This window comes from Aulonocara stuartgranti, assembly GCF_965226115.1.
Source record: "Aulonocara stuartgranti genome assembly, chromosome: 4".
NCBI classification, from domain to species: domain Eukaryota; kingdom Metazoa; phylum Chordata; class Actinopteri; order Cichliformes; family Cichlidae; genus Aulonocara; species Aulonocara stuartgranti.
Window position 1 is genome coordinate 32246370 of NC_138942.1, and position 15547 is coordinate 32261916.

Consider the following 15547-nt stretch of genomic DNA (forward strand, 5'->3'; position numbering starts at 1 on the left):
AGATTTGTGCAGGTAAAATTAGCGTTTGTGCTGCTATGATTTGAGATATCCTGTTATGGTTTACTGCTGAAAAATGTCTTTTTCAAATGACCTTTCACTTTGTGTGTTCACTTGTTCAATAAAGTTCTGTTAAAAAAACCCTCTTGTTGTATTTAATCAGCTAAATTTGTAATGAGTGTATTTTGTTTTAAACTTCAATTTCTTTACTTCAATCACTTTTTGTTCATAAAACCACGATGCAAATGCTTGAGTATTTATTTTTTTTAGAGTGGATTAAAAAAACTTTATTGAAAACTACATTTGAAAATTTTACACTCCCATGAACACTTTTTGAGAAACGAACAAGCTAGCAATCTTTACACATTTTCTGGCAGAAAAAACTATTTTTTGGCATTACTGTGTCTGAAGGATTCTTAGAACAGCGTTCATCTGATTTCTGAACAAGGTAAGCTTACATTTAAAATACTGAGGTTTTAGTTACTGAGTTAATACATGATATAGCTAACTGTCTGGATCAAAAGGATTTTTTTTTCCAATGTTAAACATTTTCAAAAATGTCCAAGAAAAAAGTTTCTAAAGCACTTTAAAACATGTAGCACACTGGACTAAAGTGCTGTACAGTACATGGGTTAAATACTCAGACTCAATTTAATAAACTCACAAATTCAATAGCTCCATCTTAAAAACAATAATTCCAGAAAATATGAAAGTGTAGATTGGTGGAGAACTTGGGGGAGGGGTTGCTCCTGGCTGTATATATAGTTCAGAAATCACATTTTGCTCCATCATAATCAGTGTGTTGTTTTTTTTTTTAGATGCCTCAAAAGCCATCTGTAGACAAGGTATCCATTTTTGCAGTTCTTTGCAATTCAAAAGAGGCCATAGTCCAAAATGGCAAAATAGCCACTCCAGCTGCATCAGTCTGGAAAGAGCTGAGTCAGCAGCTAGAAGACAAGATGTCAGCAAAGGCCCTGTACACTTTTGTGAAGCTAAATAGACACAACATCTGGTCAGCTTTGGAAATCAGTGATCAGGAAAGTAATAGTGAAGGAGAGTTAGATTCACATTGCATTTCTCCTGGACAAGAAAACTGTCAAGCTTTTGAACTAGAAGTCTCTTTTGAGGACTGGGTTAAATTTACTCCTGAAAAGGTTGAATACAATGACAAGTTTTCTCCTACCCAAAAAAGGGAATACACAATTTTGAAACCTGGCACTTGGACTCATATCATCAACGATCTTATATGGAAGAAGATCAAAAATACATGTACACTTGTGTTCCGTAGAGCAAAGGTCCATCCAACTGTCAACAATAAATATCTGGACATCAGAGGCGACTGTAAGGAGTGTCATGGCCAGTTAGAAATGTCATGTGACAGACAGCCAGCAATTAATAGTCCAATGGTGCTCCAGTGTTTCATGAGAAATACAGATTTCTCCCTGCACACTGGCCACTCCAAGCGGTTCATGTCTGGAAACCTGTGTGAACAGATCGCTAAAGAGCTGTGTGAGGGCAGAATGGAACCAGCTGTATGGAGGTCAGCGAGGGCAGCAGATCTGATGGATGTTGGAGATCCTGAGCCAAGCCACCTTCCAAATTTGGCCACTCTGCGAAAAGCCAAACAAGAGAGAAAAGACTTGGAATTAGGAGATAAGGACCCCATTGCATCTCTGCAATTGTTAAAATATAGTGTTCCTCACAGTGGTAGCATCCGAGATATTGGACTGGACAAGTTTTTCTGTCACTACTGGAGTCAAACACAGATGCATGTTTATAAGACATTGTCAAAAAAATCTCCCCCAACTGTGTGTTTTGATGCAACCGGTTCAGTTGTGAAAAAACTGCTGAGACCAAATGGCAAATCTGGCCATATCTTCCTTTATCAAGGTATTCTGAAAGAAAACAATTGCCCCAGTATCCCAGTGGTGCAAATGCTGTCAGAGAAACATGATGTTAATGCCATCGCAAACTGGTTGACAGAATGGATTCGTGCAGGTGCACCTGTGCCAAAGGAAGCTGTGAGTGACTTTTCTCTGGCAATTCTGGGAGCTCTGGTCAAGGCTTTCACTCCTCATCCTGATCTGAAGTCCTACCTTAATGAATGCTTTCATGTCCTTCTTGGAACCCAGTCTGCCAAACTCCCCCCTTGTTATATCAGGGTTGATGTTGCGCACTGCATCAAGATGATATGCCAGTGGGACTGCCTGAAGAAGAAAACACATCGTGTTAAAGATTTCTTTGTCAGGTCATTAGCAAAACTTCTTCGGTCTCAATGTTTGGACCATGCAAAACAGCTCCTACGTGCTATCACTGTTGTGGCCCTCAGTGAGGCAGAAGGTGATGACAGTTCTGGAGCCCCTCTTCCTTCAGAAAGGTGCAAGAAATACTTGAAAGCCCAAATTGCTCAAGACTCCATCATCATTCCAGATGAACAGACGGAGGAAAGTGAGAGAGTGGATTCAGTGGATGAGATCCAGACTGACCTACGACAGTGGGTAACAGAAATATGTGAGGAGAGCAGGTCACTTGCTGCAGCAAACGGGGATAGAGATAATATTCACTTTCTCCCTGAGATTATTCCTCATATAATAAGACTGGCAAGTTACTTGCCACTCTGGACAGGAATAATGGTCCCTCTCTTCCAAAGCACCAGCATCACAGCAAGTTCAGCCACTGTTGAAGCTGAGTTCAAAAACATAAAACATGGCCTTTTCAAACATGACAACTTGCCTCTTCGAGTCGATCGCTTCATTGCTCGTCATCTTTCATTCATCGAGGGAAATATGCGGATTTGTTCTGCAAAAGAAAAGGTCAAAGATGAGCCAACAGTGGGATCACTGAAAGTCACAGATGCCAATTCTGGATCCATGACGACTCACAATGCAGAAGACAAAATAAAAATGGATGCTCACCCGTTTGTGGGATCTGATGCTGCCACAAACATTCTTCCGGCTGATGGGGATGCAGTTGAGAACTGGAGGGGCCTAGCTGTTCCACCCAAAAAAAGGAAGAGGACTTCCTACCTCTCTTCATGTACCGAATGGCTCCATGCAGATAAAACCTTTGGGGCCAAAAGAGTGAAAGTGGGATTATTAAAAAATGGAAACCTCCATCAGCCTATTCGATTAGGGGAATCGACAATCTCTGTGCTCAATACCTGTGCATTTGATGCATTTTTTCAGTGCTTATGTTGTGCCTTCTGTGACAGCTCCACATTTCAAAATGCTGTTCTGAAAGACAGTGAAAACCCAGTCCTGCAGCTGGTGAAAGCCATTGCCACAGATGGTGTGACCCAACAAACCTACAGGAGGAGAGCAGAGCTGCTTAGTGTAATGTTTGAAGCTGTCTCGTTGAGGTCTGCTGCGATCCAAATCGATGCTCAGTGCAATATCTCTGCTGTAATTGCTAAGACAATGAGGAACATCTCAAGTGTTTATTTTACCAAACACTGCTCCTCACAGCACTGCTACCTCAGCAAAGGGATGACAAGGGAAGTGCCATTTGTTTCTCCTGCCATCTCTGTCCTCAAAGAGTCTGGTATGGCTCATCTTGGCACGGCTGTGGAAGCAGGACTTGGCCTACCTGAGTCTACCTGCCTCAGGCCACTCACCAATCCATCTCTGTGTCCATCAGAATTCAAAACAGAAGACAGCACCACAGGAAATGAGCTCTGTGCAGGGACAGTTACTCACAGCTACAACATTGGAGATATCGTGTGGATTGATACTGACCTTGCAAACCAAACAGAATTTCCACTGAATGAATTTCCCTCCAACCTGGTTCTCCAAGGAAAGTCGTTCACTTTGAGGGCATTAATTGCTTTCCACGGAAAGATGACCACTGATGGTTTGGGGCATTACACTGCATACTGCAGGAGAGCTCCATGTGTGTGGGAGTGCTATGATGACCTGGGAAATGGAGTGACAGGAGCATCTGAAAAGAAAAAAATACAACCCCATGCTGTGTTATACACAGTATAATGAGTGCTGCCTGCATTTTTCTGTTTTATTTGGTTCATTACAGTTACATGTGTTCAAATGGCTAGTGTGTGTTATTAGTAAGTTCAGTTTTGCACATAAAGTTAAAGTTCTAAATTAAAAATCTTTTAACACTCTTTTCTTTGTCAGTCTGATGCATATTTGCTTTTACACACCCAGTCACCTTCACCCGTAGCCTTGAAAGTACCCGTTCCATTTTTCTGTCAATAATTTTTCTGTTAAAGGGTTCTGTTAAAACTGTTAACAGAACCCTTTCTTGTTGTCTTTATAATAAAAAAATGACTTACTTGGTCTTACAAGAGCCACAGTGGAGGGGCCGGAGAGCCACATGTTGCTTTAGAGCCGCAGGTTGAAGATCCCTCGCCTAGGTGCTGTGGAATATTCACTTTTCTACACGTAGGTAACAACCTATCAAAGCAAACACTTCATTTTTTCTGAGACAGCTACATTAATAATAATGAACATATATAATTCAAAACAAAATAATAGAGGCCAACTGGGTATGTAAAAAATAATAATAATTTAGGTATACGTGAATCACTTCACATGAAACTCAGTTTTGCCACAGAAAAAATAAAAACTTTAGCCTACCTTGTGTACATTTCTGCACTAGTAACAAAAGAAATATCGACCTTTCCGCTGAATAAATTGTGTTACTAAAGTGTAAACTAATAAAAGTTAATATGCAGCAAGCCTAGAAAAAGTGCAAAACTCCACAGCTGCTGAAACTCACTGCCACAGACACTGGTGTTATACAGTGTAGGCCGTAATAATTAAAATCATTATATCTCAGATACTGTAGCAGCACAAACGCTAATTTTACCTGCACAAATCTGCACAAACGTAGCACTAAAAAAAGTAGACCATTTTGGTTTGTTTTGGAGCAGTCTGGGGGGATGGTGACCTTTGAATGACCTATAAAATAAAGTTCAATATCTCAGAAACCGTAGCAGCACGAACGCTAATTTTACCTGCACAAATCAGCACAAACGTAGCACTAAAAAAGTAGACCATTTTGGCCCGTTTTGGAGCAGTCTGGGGGGATGGTGATGTCATCAGCAAAAAATATAACTTTTAATATCTCGGAAACCGTAGCAGCACAAACGCTAATTTTACCTGCACAAATCAGCACAAACGTAGCACTAAAAAAAGTAGACCATTTTGGTTTGTTTTGGAGCAGTCTGGGGGGATGGTGACCTTTGAATGACCTATAAAATAAAGTTCAATATCTCAGAAACCGTAGCAGCACGAACGCTAATTTTACCTGCACAAATCAGCACAAACGTAGCACTAAAAAAGTAGACCATTTTGGCCCGTTTTGGAGCAGTCTGGGGGGATGGTGATGTCATCAGCAAAAAATATAACTTTTAATATCTCGGAAACCGTAGCAGCACAAACGCTAATTTTACCTGCACAAATCAGCACAAACGTAGCACTAAAAAAAGTAGACCATTTTGGTTTGTTTTGGAGCAGTCTGGGGGATGGTGACCTTTGAATGACCTATAAAATAATGTTTAATATCTCAAAAACCGTAGCAGCACAAACGCAAATTTTACCTGCACAAATCTGCACAAACGTAGCACTAACCGCTCCGCCTATTTGCCTTTACGTTTCAAGTGGGTGGGGGGTCAGCTTCACTCTGCTGTGAAACTGTTGGGAAGACGACGTTTGAGAAACGTGAACATTTTTTTTCTGCTGTAAATCTGCAGATTCTGACAGGAATCTGCAAGTATCCTTTGAAGCACTGCTCTTCTCTAAAACAGCAATAAGGATAATTATCAGGACATATGTAAACAGCAAAATAAATTCATAACTTAAAGGCAAAATTGCGAAACGTAAAGTCCAAAACAAGTCTTTATATTACGGGCCATCAGTCAAACAATACTTTTTGGTCTGGGTATGGGTGCCAGAAAATGCAATATATTTTAATAAAATATATGAAATCTGTGAGGTGGGTAGTATAAGTTTTAACTTTTAAGAGTAGTTTTACTTGTAAAAGTAACAGTTCACTACTACATTGAGCAACAGTTGATTACTTATGACAATTTATAAAGGATCACTCATTTATGTAATAGTAATCATTTAAAAATTTGTTACATAAAAAAACCAATACAAGTAAAGTGAGTTTAAATACATAGGGATACCGATTACTGGAAGCAGGAAAGATGTGGGTAATTAGGAGAAAACAGAGAGACTGAAGGAAAACAACACAAAATGTTCATCACACTTATGATCAAACGGTTACTTGCATAATTCTTTAGGCGACTACTTTTTGTCCAGCTCTGTATATACGTTTGAGCCATTCAAATGCACGTTTTTTTTTCCTTTCAATTTTTCATAATTAACAGATCATAGTATGCTTGCCAGAATTGATGGTCGACGACGCCCTGAAGGATGACAGAGTGCCAGCCTTTGCAGTTAAAATAATTACAGTGATTGTCCTCAGGAGCAGTGATGGGAATGTGACTCTCATCTATTGCTGCGGCACACTTCAATAACTTGTATCGGGTCATCTCCTTGAGGCCATTTAATGTAAATGGTAAATGGCCTGTATTTATATAGCGCTTTACTAGTCCTTAAGGATCCCAAAGCGCTTTACATATCCAGTCATCCACCCATTCACACACACATTCACACACTGGTGATGGCAAGCTATTGTAGCCACAGCCACCCTGGGGCGCACTGACAGAGGCGAGGCTGCCGGACACTGGCGCCACCGGGCCCTCTGACCACCACCAGTAGGCAACGGGTGAAGTGTCTTGCCCAAGGACACAACGACTGAGACTGTCCAAGCCGGGGCTCGAACCGGCAACCTTCCGATTAGTATTTAGTATTATTTAGTATTTATTTATTTATTGTCATTGTCAAGAACAATGAAATTGCGTTTGGGGCTTCCATACAACCCAAAAAAAGAAGAAAATAATAAATACCCCTTAAAACCCAAGTGTACATATTTAACCCAGTGTGACTCCAATGCAATAAGACAATCCTTAGCAATAATGTTCGTAGAAATTCAGACAAAGACCTGAGAAACATGACAAAATACAACAATGCAACCCATTCAATATTATTGTACTGTGAGATATGATATCAGATATGATAGTTATCTATTTAAGAAATTACAAGGCGAACTGCCAACTCTTCAGCCACGATCGCCCCGTACAATGTACTCAGGCATGAGGACATAGCGGACTGCAAAGCAGAATTCATGGACGGTGGAACAAACTGTGGATTTGGCAACTCTGAACAGGTTTGACATGGTCTAATAACATGCGTCTGTTGCCAGCCAATACAGCCCGACTCCAACGCGGTTGCTCACAGGTATGGATTGGCGGAGATGAGTATCCTGTCTAAGCACTCTAGCTGAAAGGCGCTGACAGAGATATTCAAGTGTTTGTCTTGACATCCTGAAATTGTGGATGAACTCCGTGTCAGTGAAGCCTCTCACATCCCAATCCCACCACTACTGGTTCTGACTCCGTGTCCATATATACCTCTGCACGGAGGTAGCAGCCACTGCTCCAAACAAGGCCATTGTTAAAGCACTGACTCTTTTTTCTCAGTGTCCTCCTTTCTCTGATTAATTTGTCAACATTCTGTCGGTTATGACTGCATAAATTGACAAACTGCTGCAACAACACCTACTCGCTCTGTAGCCGCCATTTTTACTTCCGTAAACAGAGCGTGTTGTGCGTGATGTCTTCTTTTGCGCATGCGGGTCGCTTTGAGGGCCATGAACCGTTCACACTACAGCACGTTTGCTGTCGCATTTTATTTGTAGTGTGAACAAGCAGACAAAAAAAAAAATCGGATTTGATCAAAAAGAATCAGAATTGAGCATTAAGACCTGCAGTGTGAACGTAGCCATAGAGACAAAATACCGTTTCTGTTAATCTGACTATCTTCAGGTTTTACAGCTTACATATATACACGCAGTGTCCCTCCATTTAGAAAGGCAGAGGCGTAACGGTGTGATTATTTTACGTGTAGTTGCTTTTTCCCCCCCTGTGTATCAATATTCAACATTGCAATCAAATCAAAAAAATGCCTCTGTGCAAAATGGGTTTAAAAACATAAACTGTAGGACACCGTTTGTCCGTGATTTAGACAGGGGGAACAAATCATGGCAGGATCAGCCTGATATTATTTGTATCCCACTGTAGCTTTACTGTATAAAGAGCTAACATCTCCAAAATGTCAGGAGTAGTTAGTCATTACAACAAGTGTTGTAAATCAAGAATGTGGGATACTGTTTGTGAAAATAAAATAAACAATAAATGCAAAGGTGAATCAAATAGACCAATATGGCAAGGCCGGGATGGTCCATTTGGTAAAGTAAATCCGTTGGGCATCTTTCTTTGCCTTTAGACAATAATTCTGATGGCAAACGGGACAGGCGGGGGGGAATGGTCACGCAAAGTGGAGCGTGGAAATGGGGCTTTTGAAAATCAGTCTTTTAAATTGAAATTTGAAAACTTTTTTTGAAATGGAGGTTTTTAAAAAGCATTTTCAAAAATAGCCTTTTTAAGTTGGAATTAAAAAATGGTTTTTGTAATGAGATATTTAGAAAAACATTTTGAAAATCAGTTTTTTAAATTTGAAAATGGTTTTTGAAATGAGGTTTTTAAAAAGCATTTTTTAAAAATCACTTTTTTAATGTGGAATTCAAAAAGGAATTTACAAACGGAGTATTTATTCTACAATTCATTATTTAATCAAAATTGTTTTATCTCGATGCGCGTGGCTCTCAACTGATGTCGATGGAAATGTAAAGTTTCTCTGGGCAGCTGCAAATAGCTGCTAATAAACAAAAAACATCAGAAAGCAAAGAGGTAGAACCCATACTTTCTGATGTACTAATTACATTTACTAAGTCAGAGCCTATGTCAGATGCCTATCTACTTTTGCTGCCCCTTGTGTCTTTAGGTTTGATTAGTCCCAGCTGTGTTTCCACCTGTTCCCAATCCTTCCGTTAATCCTGCCTGTTTATTTTAGGCTACGTCCACACGTACACGGGTATTTTTAAAAACTGAGATTTTCTGGGGGTTTTTTGTTTTTTTTAATCCTGTCCACGCATGCAGTTTTGAAAAAAAATATCTCCGCATGTAAACACTAAAAACAAAATTTTGCCCAATCACAAGTCTTAAAGCCTAGGAGGGAAAGACTAAACGTGTTTGTGCCCTCACAAAACCTTAAGTTTCTGGAAAGGCAGCTAATTTTGTGTTACTTTTTAAGTGCCTTCATCATTTCGAATGTTAATAACTAAAGAAAGTATTTTAGTTGGTGTAGACTCACAACTTAGGAATGAACAAAATACATACAGCATTCATAATTTTATTTTTTTTAAATAATTTACAAAGCCAACTGGATTTGGGTTATGAGAGCATCTGTGTAGAACAGCGGTCCCCAACCCCCGGGTCTCTGACCGGTACCGGTCCGTGAGTCGTTTGGTACCGGGCCACGAGAGTAGAGGCTCAGGTGTGAAATGTATGGTTTTTATTGGTTTTTCAGCATTATTTTGTTATTGTTTTTATCGTTAACTCGGTTTTCCTGGGTCTTTTCACGTGTGTTATAATTAAATCTTATTTTTTTCGGTACCGGTACTACTTTTATTTTATTGTATTTACCCGCGACACCTTAAAGGCCGGTCCATGAAAATACTGTCGGGCATAAACCGGTCCGTGGCGCAAAAAAGGTTGGGGACCGCTGGTGTAGAATGTAGAAGCCACGTCCGAAGTTTTAAGATTACTTTTCCGTGTTCCGAGTCCTGCATTTGGGTTCTTCCTTCTGTCTGCCACAGCACACACTTTAACAATTTCAGTCCTTCATTAACAAAAATTATTTTTTTGAATTTTCATTTTTTTACTGTTTCATTCTTATGTTGCAGAAAACACAATCTAGTTGCACCTGAATACAATTAGCAGGTCATTAGCAACACTCTTGACTGCATGCTGAGGTGGCAATTCAGCCATTTAATTTATGTTACAGCAGCTCATGAGTGAACATGGTGCAATAAAAGTACCTTTTTTTTCTTTCTTTTTTTTTTTAAACACTTACATTTACTTAAATTTACTTGAGTAGGGGTAGGATTAGGGGTTGCCACTTCATATTTACAATTTGGTGGTGCAACGATTGCAGGTATAATTAATTGGTTTGCTTACTGCAATGTGTAGGACCTTCTGTGACAAACTACTGGTTTGTATTTATGGGAGATAGTGTTACAGCCCTCGCAGGACCCTCTCCTGAAATTGTCCCCGTGTAGGTGTGTCCTGCCATCTCTCCTGCCTTAGGTGCCACCTTGTTTTATACAGCTGACGCCCATCAACAATAAAGAGTACTTAAGGCCAGAGAAAGGCGAGCTCTCGTGCTAGAGAGTCTTGACCTGTGTGTGTGGTGGTTGAGTGTGCCTGCTCTGTGGAGAGGAGTCTGTTTAGGGTTTTTCTTCCCTCCTCCCCTTTTTTCCTTCCCCTTCTTTCTTTAAAAGGTGATAGTGGCTTGTCAGTCTGTTTTTGCTTATTTTAGGAAACTCAAATTTAACCATTTTGCTTCCCTGTCTCCTCTTCCATCCTGGATACCTTTTTTGTTGTTTTCCCTCATCCCCTGGACCTCTTTAGGGGAATGCAAGTCAGGTCAAAGCTTTCTGGACAGAAAACATAATTCAATTATATCCAAAGCATAATTATTGCATTTGTTTTTAAATATTTTCACATTACAGATAACATTCAGTAGGAATTTTTCTACTTCTACACATCACTGAATGCATGTTTTCCATGCATAATTTTGATAGACTTGCCTCTTTAATAATACAAAACATTAACCTTTTGATCTTGATTTCTATTTCTGATATTCTTGTTTTGCAAACATTTTTCATCTTCTCATCCTGCCACAAAAACATAACCCTCACCCACCCACAAATGTTTCATGTTGACCAGGTTCCCCATCCAAGTAGTCCTTGTGTAACATTTGTCTAGCTCAGGGGTCAGCAACCTTTAACCCCTTAGCAGTCCTACAAATTTTGCCTAAAATTTGTGAAAAAGGCATATCCAAAATAAATTGCATGCTGCTCTTGAACCATTTGGAGTATATGCATGGTTTTGGTCTCTTTTGAAAGGAGACAATCTGTAGTTTGTTCCTGAGGTGTCAGAATCACTTTATGTCATACTGCTATTGAGTAATAGAACTTTGAACACACTAAAAAAGAGAGAAAAAAAAATCCGCCCAAGTTTTTTTTTTTTGTAAGGAATGCATGCAGATGCCTACCTTGTGAGGTATTAGCTGGAAAACACAACAGGATCAAAGCATGAAGCCTTACCAAGCCACAATTCAAATTTGATAACAATATCTTAGAAAATGAGTGTTCTATGCAAGTTTATTTAGGTCTATGTATAGGCGCTACCCAAAAAAGGCCACTTGGAGACTCCAAATGGCCCTTTGTAACAATCAACACATAAAAGGCTGTAATTCTTGAATGCTTTTATGTACAGTCCTAATTTTGGTCTCTAATTAAAGGTTACACTCAGAGCTATTCTTACATCCAGATTTATTGTCAATACTTTACAAAATTACAGGAGCATAAACATTATACAGTGTTTTTTTTTCAATTTCGAAACAAATGTAAAGGGAAAAAAAAGTATTATGGCATTAAAACTCACTATATATACACACATTATGTATATGCATCTGTGGGTGTATAAATATATATATATAGTTTTTCACACAAATGTATTTTTACAATTATATTTTTTAGAGATCATTGGCATCATGCCAGTCTTTATAACAATCTCGACTTGGCAAAAAGCACAAAGGCACATCACAGGAGGAGCACTTTACTGGTGTCTTTGCCTGGCAGTGTCTGCACCTCAGACGACCTGTGGTGCTGTGTCCACTGATATGCACAGGCTTGTGATGTGCTCTGTTTGGAGAGGGTGATGTGTATGAAGCTGTAGGTATGATCTGAGGTCCTGGTGATTTGATGGGCCTGAAGGTGGGCTGTGGTGGTATTATGTCTGGAGCATCTGTATCATTCCATCCCTCTTCAGGTGTACTGGCTGGCATCTCAGCTTGACTGCTGCCAGTTCTCCCTCTTCCTCTTCCTCTCCCCCTCCCTCTTGGCCTTCTGCTTCCAGAAACTCTTTGGAAAGTGGAAGGATGTGGCTCCTCTTCTGACGAAATGCTGTCATCGTGTTCCTCTGTACTTGTCTTTTTACTGGCTGGCTCCCATAGTTCATCTGATTCTGATGATTGTCTGTGATATACAAAAAAACAACAACGATATAAGTTAGCAGGAACACCTCAAAACACACACAATATATATATATATATATATATATATATATATATATATATATATATATATATATATATATATATATATATATATATATATATATATATATATATATATATATACACACACATTATATAAAGACACACGACGTGAGTTAGTAAGAACACAATCAAAACACAAAGATGCACACAAACAAACAATATAAACACAGCAGGAGTTAGTAAAAACGCATCAAACACACAGAGGAGCAGGCGCGCACACACACAAAGGCGCACACACACACAAAGGCACACATACAAACAGTAATATCATTGTATGATATAATAAACACTTACATGTCGAGAGTAGCGTCTCCTCCATCCAAAAAAATATCCTCTGCTACCGAGTCAACAAAGGAAACATCACTGTCTTCTTCGGAAATATCTTCCTCCGACTGATCACTGTCACGCCGAGTGCATTGTTCGAGGACTTCTTCCAGTGAGAAGTAAGTTTTCCTCTTTGCCATTTTGTACTTACAAAGCTCCTTTGGTCGCAAGTTCTCTCAAAATGCTGTATGTAGTGATGTGTCCTGTGTGTCGAAGCTTCGAATCGTGCGTCGGGTAATCGCGGGGGCGTTTTTCTGAAGCGCGTATCGAGGCTTGCTTTGATTACGTATGCAGTGACGTTCGAGGCCTCGCGGGCAGTCCGTACCACGTGACTGATTCAGGGACTGGTTCATCGGTTCGCGCCAGATTCGAAATAACATGGGCAGGAAAACAGCTGATTCCCCATCACACCATGTTGTGGAATTGGATTACGTACGTGCTACATAGTTACTTGTGCATTTCTTCTTCGATGGAACCAGCAAGGAAGAGATGTTTTTTTTTTTAAATTTTGTCTCTCCTAATAAAGTATGCACACAGTAATAAATATCACAAATGATAAACACCAAAATATAAATAAACAACACTACACATCCTATAATCTGATTTCTGTCTTTTAGTTTATTAAAAAGTGAAGCACCAAACACTAGTTTGTGTCATTATCCAGATGTACATAAGGTTTACACATCATTATAATCAAAGAGCCCGCTTCACTTGAATTGTCCACTTGATGGCGCAGTAGAGCAAATGAATCATCACAATGCTTCGAACCATGAGTCGACCAATTGGATGGAAAGCTTCAGTTCATCATGAGGCTTCATCTCACCATCACTAGCTGTAGGAACACAGACGCTGTCGTCGCTATGAAAGTTTACGCAAAAGCGCACGAGTGACAAAAACCTTTTGCGCATGCAAATATAAGGGGAAAAACAAGTGTCCTGCCCCTTAGGCTGCATATCAATCTTCTTTAAAGATCATTGGCTATCTGATACGCCAATCATTTTGACACTCTGCCACAATTGGAAGAAGTTACTGCCCATCAAAGGGGGGCTGGCCAGACCGCTGACCACCAGCTGTGTTTGGCTATCGCTGCTTGTTCACACCTGTGTGAAGCACCCATTGGTTCAAATGAGGTGTCAATCGAAAGTGCAGAGGTCAGCGGCCATTTTGAGATCAAAATACCCGGAATATTTACATGTCAAGAGCTGCTAATGCTTCAGGAAGCACCGAAAATAGGATTATTCGCCGGCTACTTTGAAACAATACTATTACATTCAGTGGATGTTTATCAACATATAAATGTCTCAGAGACTAAATATTGGACTGATTTGGATTGCCTGGACTCTTGGCAGTCTAACTACACCGTTTTTGTTGGAATATTATGAACCAGTGGACTAACAGGTGCTTTATATGTGAGTACAGACCTTATTGTTATTGTTTTTTTTCGATGTTGGCAGCCTGACATAAACACTAATTGTACCTGCTATGTTGATTCTATCTTGAAATGCTTTACATCGTTCGAATCACGAGAATCTCAGCTTTCCAAATATATATAACATGTTTAGCTTCTTTTTTGATAAGTTTTTGTACGTAACCAATTAGTCCCCTAAACCATCCAATGTACCGTGGGCGGTACGTCCGACTGCTGACCCAAAGAGCCATTTGTACCCGGTTTGCACGGAATAGAAAACACTGGGAGCCGCAAATACTTTTTGACATCTAAAATGAAGAATAACACTGCACACTGTTTGTTTGCTTTTACCTTTATGCTTTGTATAAAAAAACTATAGTGTGTTGCTTATGAAATCCATGAAAGGCTACAAAGTAAATTAAATTTTATTTATCTAATGAACACATTTTGAATGCTTTAAAAAATTATAACAAAAATTAAAAACATCCAGTTGAAGGTCTCTTTTAAATGAATTGAGAAGCTGAACTTAAATTATCCATGTAGCAAACAAAAACTGATCCTTATATTGCCTTTGGGCTTTCGGAGCGTGTAGAGCCTTGACCTGAATTTTAAAAATAATTGGAAAAAAGCACTATGCTCCTAAAAAAAAAATGAATAATATTCGCAAAATATCTGCATAAATATTTATTTTACCTGGTTAATGTGTATGGCGGGGCGTGGCCTGCAGTGCTGCTGCAGGAGAGGTGGTCGCACCTGAGCGTCATCCGCAATCACGACTCGCCGCCTTAAAGTCTGTGCTCTCTGCTGTTGTGTTATGTGTCGGGCTGTGTGCTGGAAAGCTAAAGCCAGCTGCATGTGTGAAAAGTGGTCAATAAAGAGAAGCTGAAAAGGATGTTCATGCAAACATCATTGGGTCTGCCGTGGTTTGCAATGGGACTCCTGCTCAACCTCTGCGCACAGCGTCGGCGGACAGGGGCTGTACGATGTCACTTTCGTCTTTACGTAGGACTGTAAGCTGTCGTCTGTGAGGTGTGAGCGGTTTTTGTTTCGACAATCCACAAATTAGGCATGGTAGGCCGCTCTCGTCAGAAGTAAATGCAAATAAATCTACCCAGGCATCATTAAATCTTCTTCAGATAATTTTCTTTTTTTTACATTTCTCCATACTGAAAGTCTCGATAAATGCACGTCGTTTCGGCAGATATACCGGCTTCTGCGAGTGTGACTGAAAAATAACTTAAAAATCATTTTATTATTTTGAGCGATGAAAAATAATAAAGTATCATTTTATTTTTCAATTTCAAGATCATGATAATCTTCTCATTTAGAACTAAAAGTTAAAAAAGAAATAGCACAAATAAAATACACTTCAGCTAAATACTTTTACAGTTTTCCCAAACCACGGAGCCGCAGTATAAACACTAAAGAGCCGCATGCAGGTTGCCGACCCCTGGTATAGCTACACAGCCTGCATCTAACGGTTCTTTAA

General features: G+C 39.6%; 2 long non-coding RNA genes across 4 annotated transcripts; both read right to left on the bottom strand.

Moving 5' to 3' along the window:
- Nucleotides 1-253: 253 nt before the first annotated feature.
- Nucleotides 254-6782, bottom strand: LOC309704728. Of its 3 annotated transcripts, none has more exons than XR_014276341.1 (10): nt 4822-6782; nt 4286-4406; nt 3732-3933; nt 3471-3548; nt 3158-3301; nt 2913-3061; nt 2731-2796; nt 2302-2483; nt 2094-2204; nt 254-1607 (listed from the first exon to the last, which is right to left on the bottom strand). It is a non-coding gene; the product is annotated as an uncharacterized lncRNA (long non-coding RNA). The 3 variants fall into 3 exon arrangements; XR_014276342.1 differs by having other exon boundaries at nt 3471-3620; XR_014276343.1 differs by having other exon boundaries at nt 3443-3620.
- Nucleotides 6783-11351: 4569 nt separating this feature from the next.
- On the bottom strand, nt 11352-12719 carry LOC309704740. Its single transcript, XR_014276357.1, has 2 exons — nt 12621-12719; nt 11352-12243 (listed from the first exon to the last, which is right to left on the bottom strand). It is a non-coding gene; the product is annotated as an uncharacterized lncRNA (long non-coding RNA).
- Between the last annotated feature and the right edge of the window lie 2828 nt (nt 12720-15547).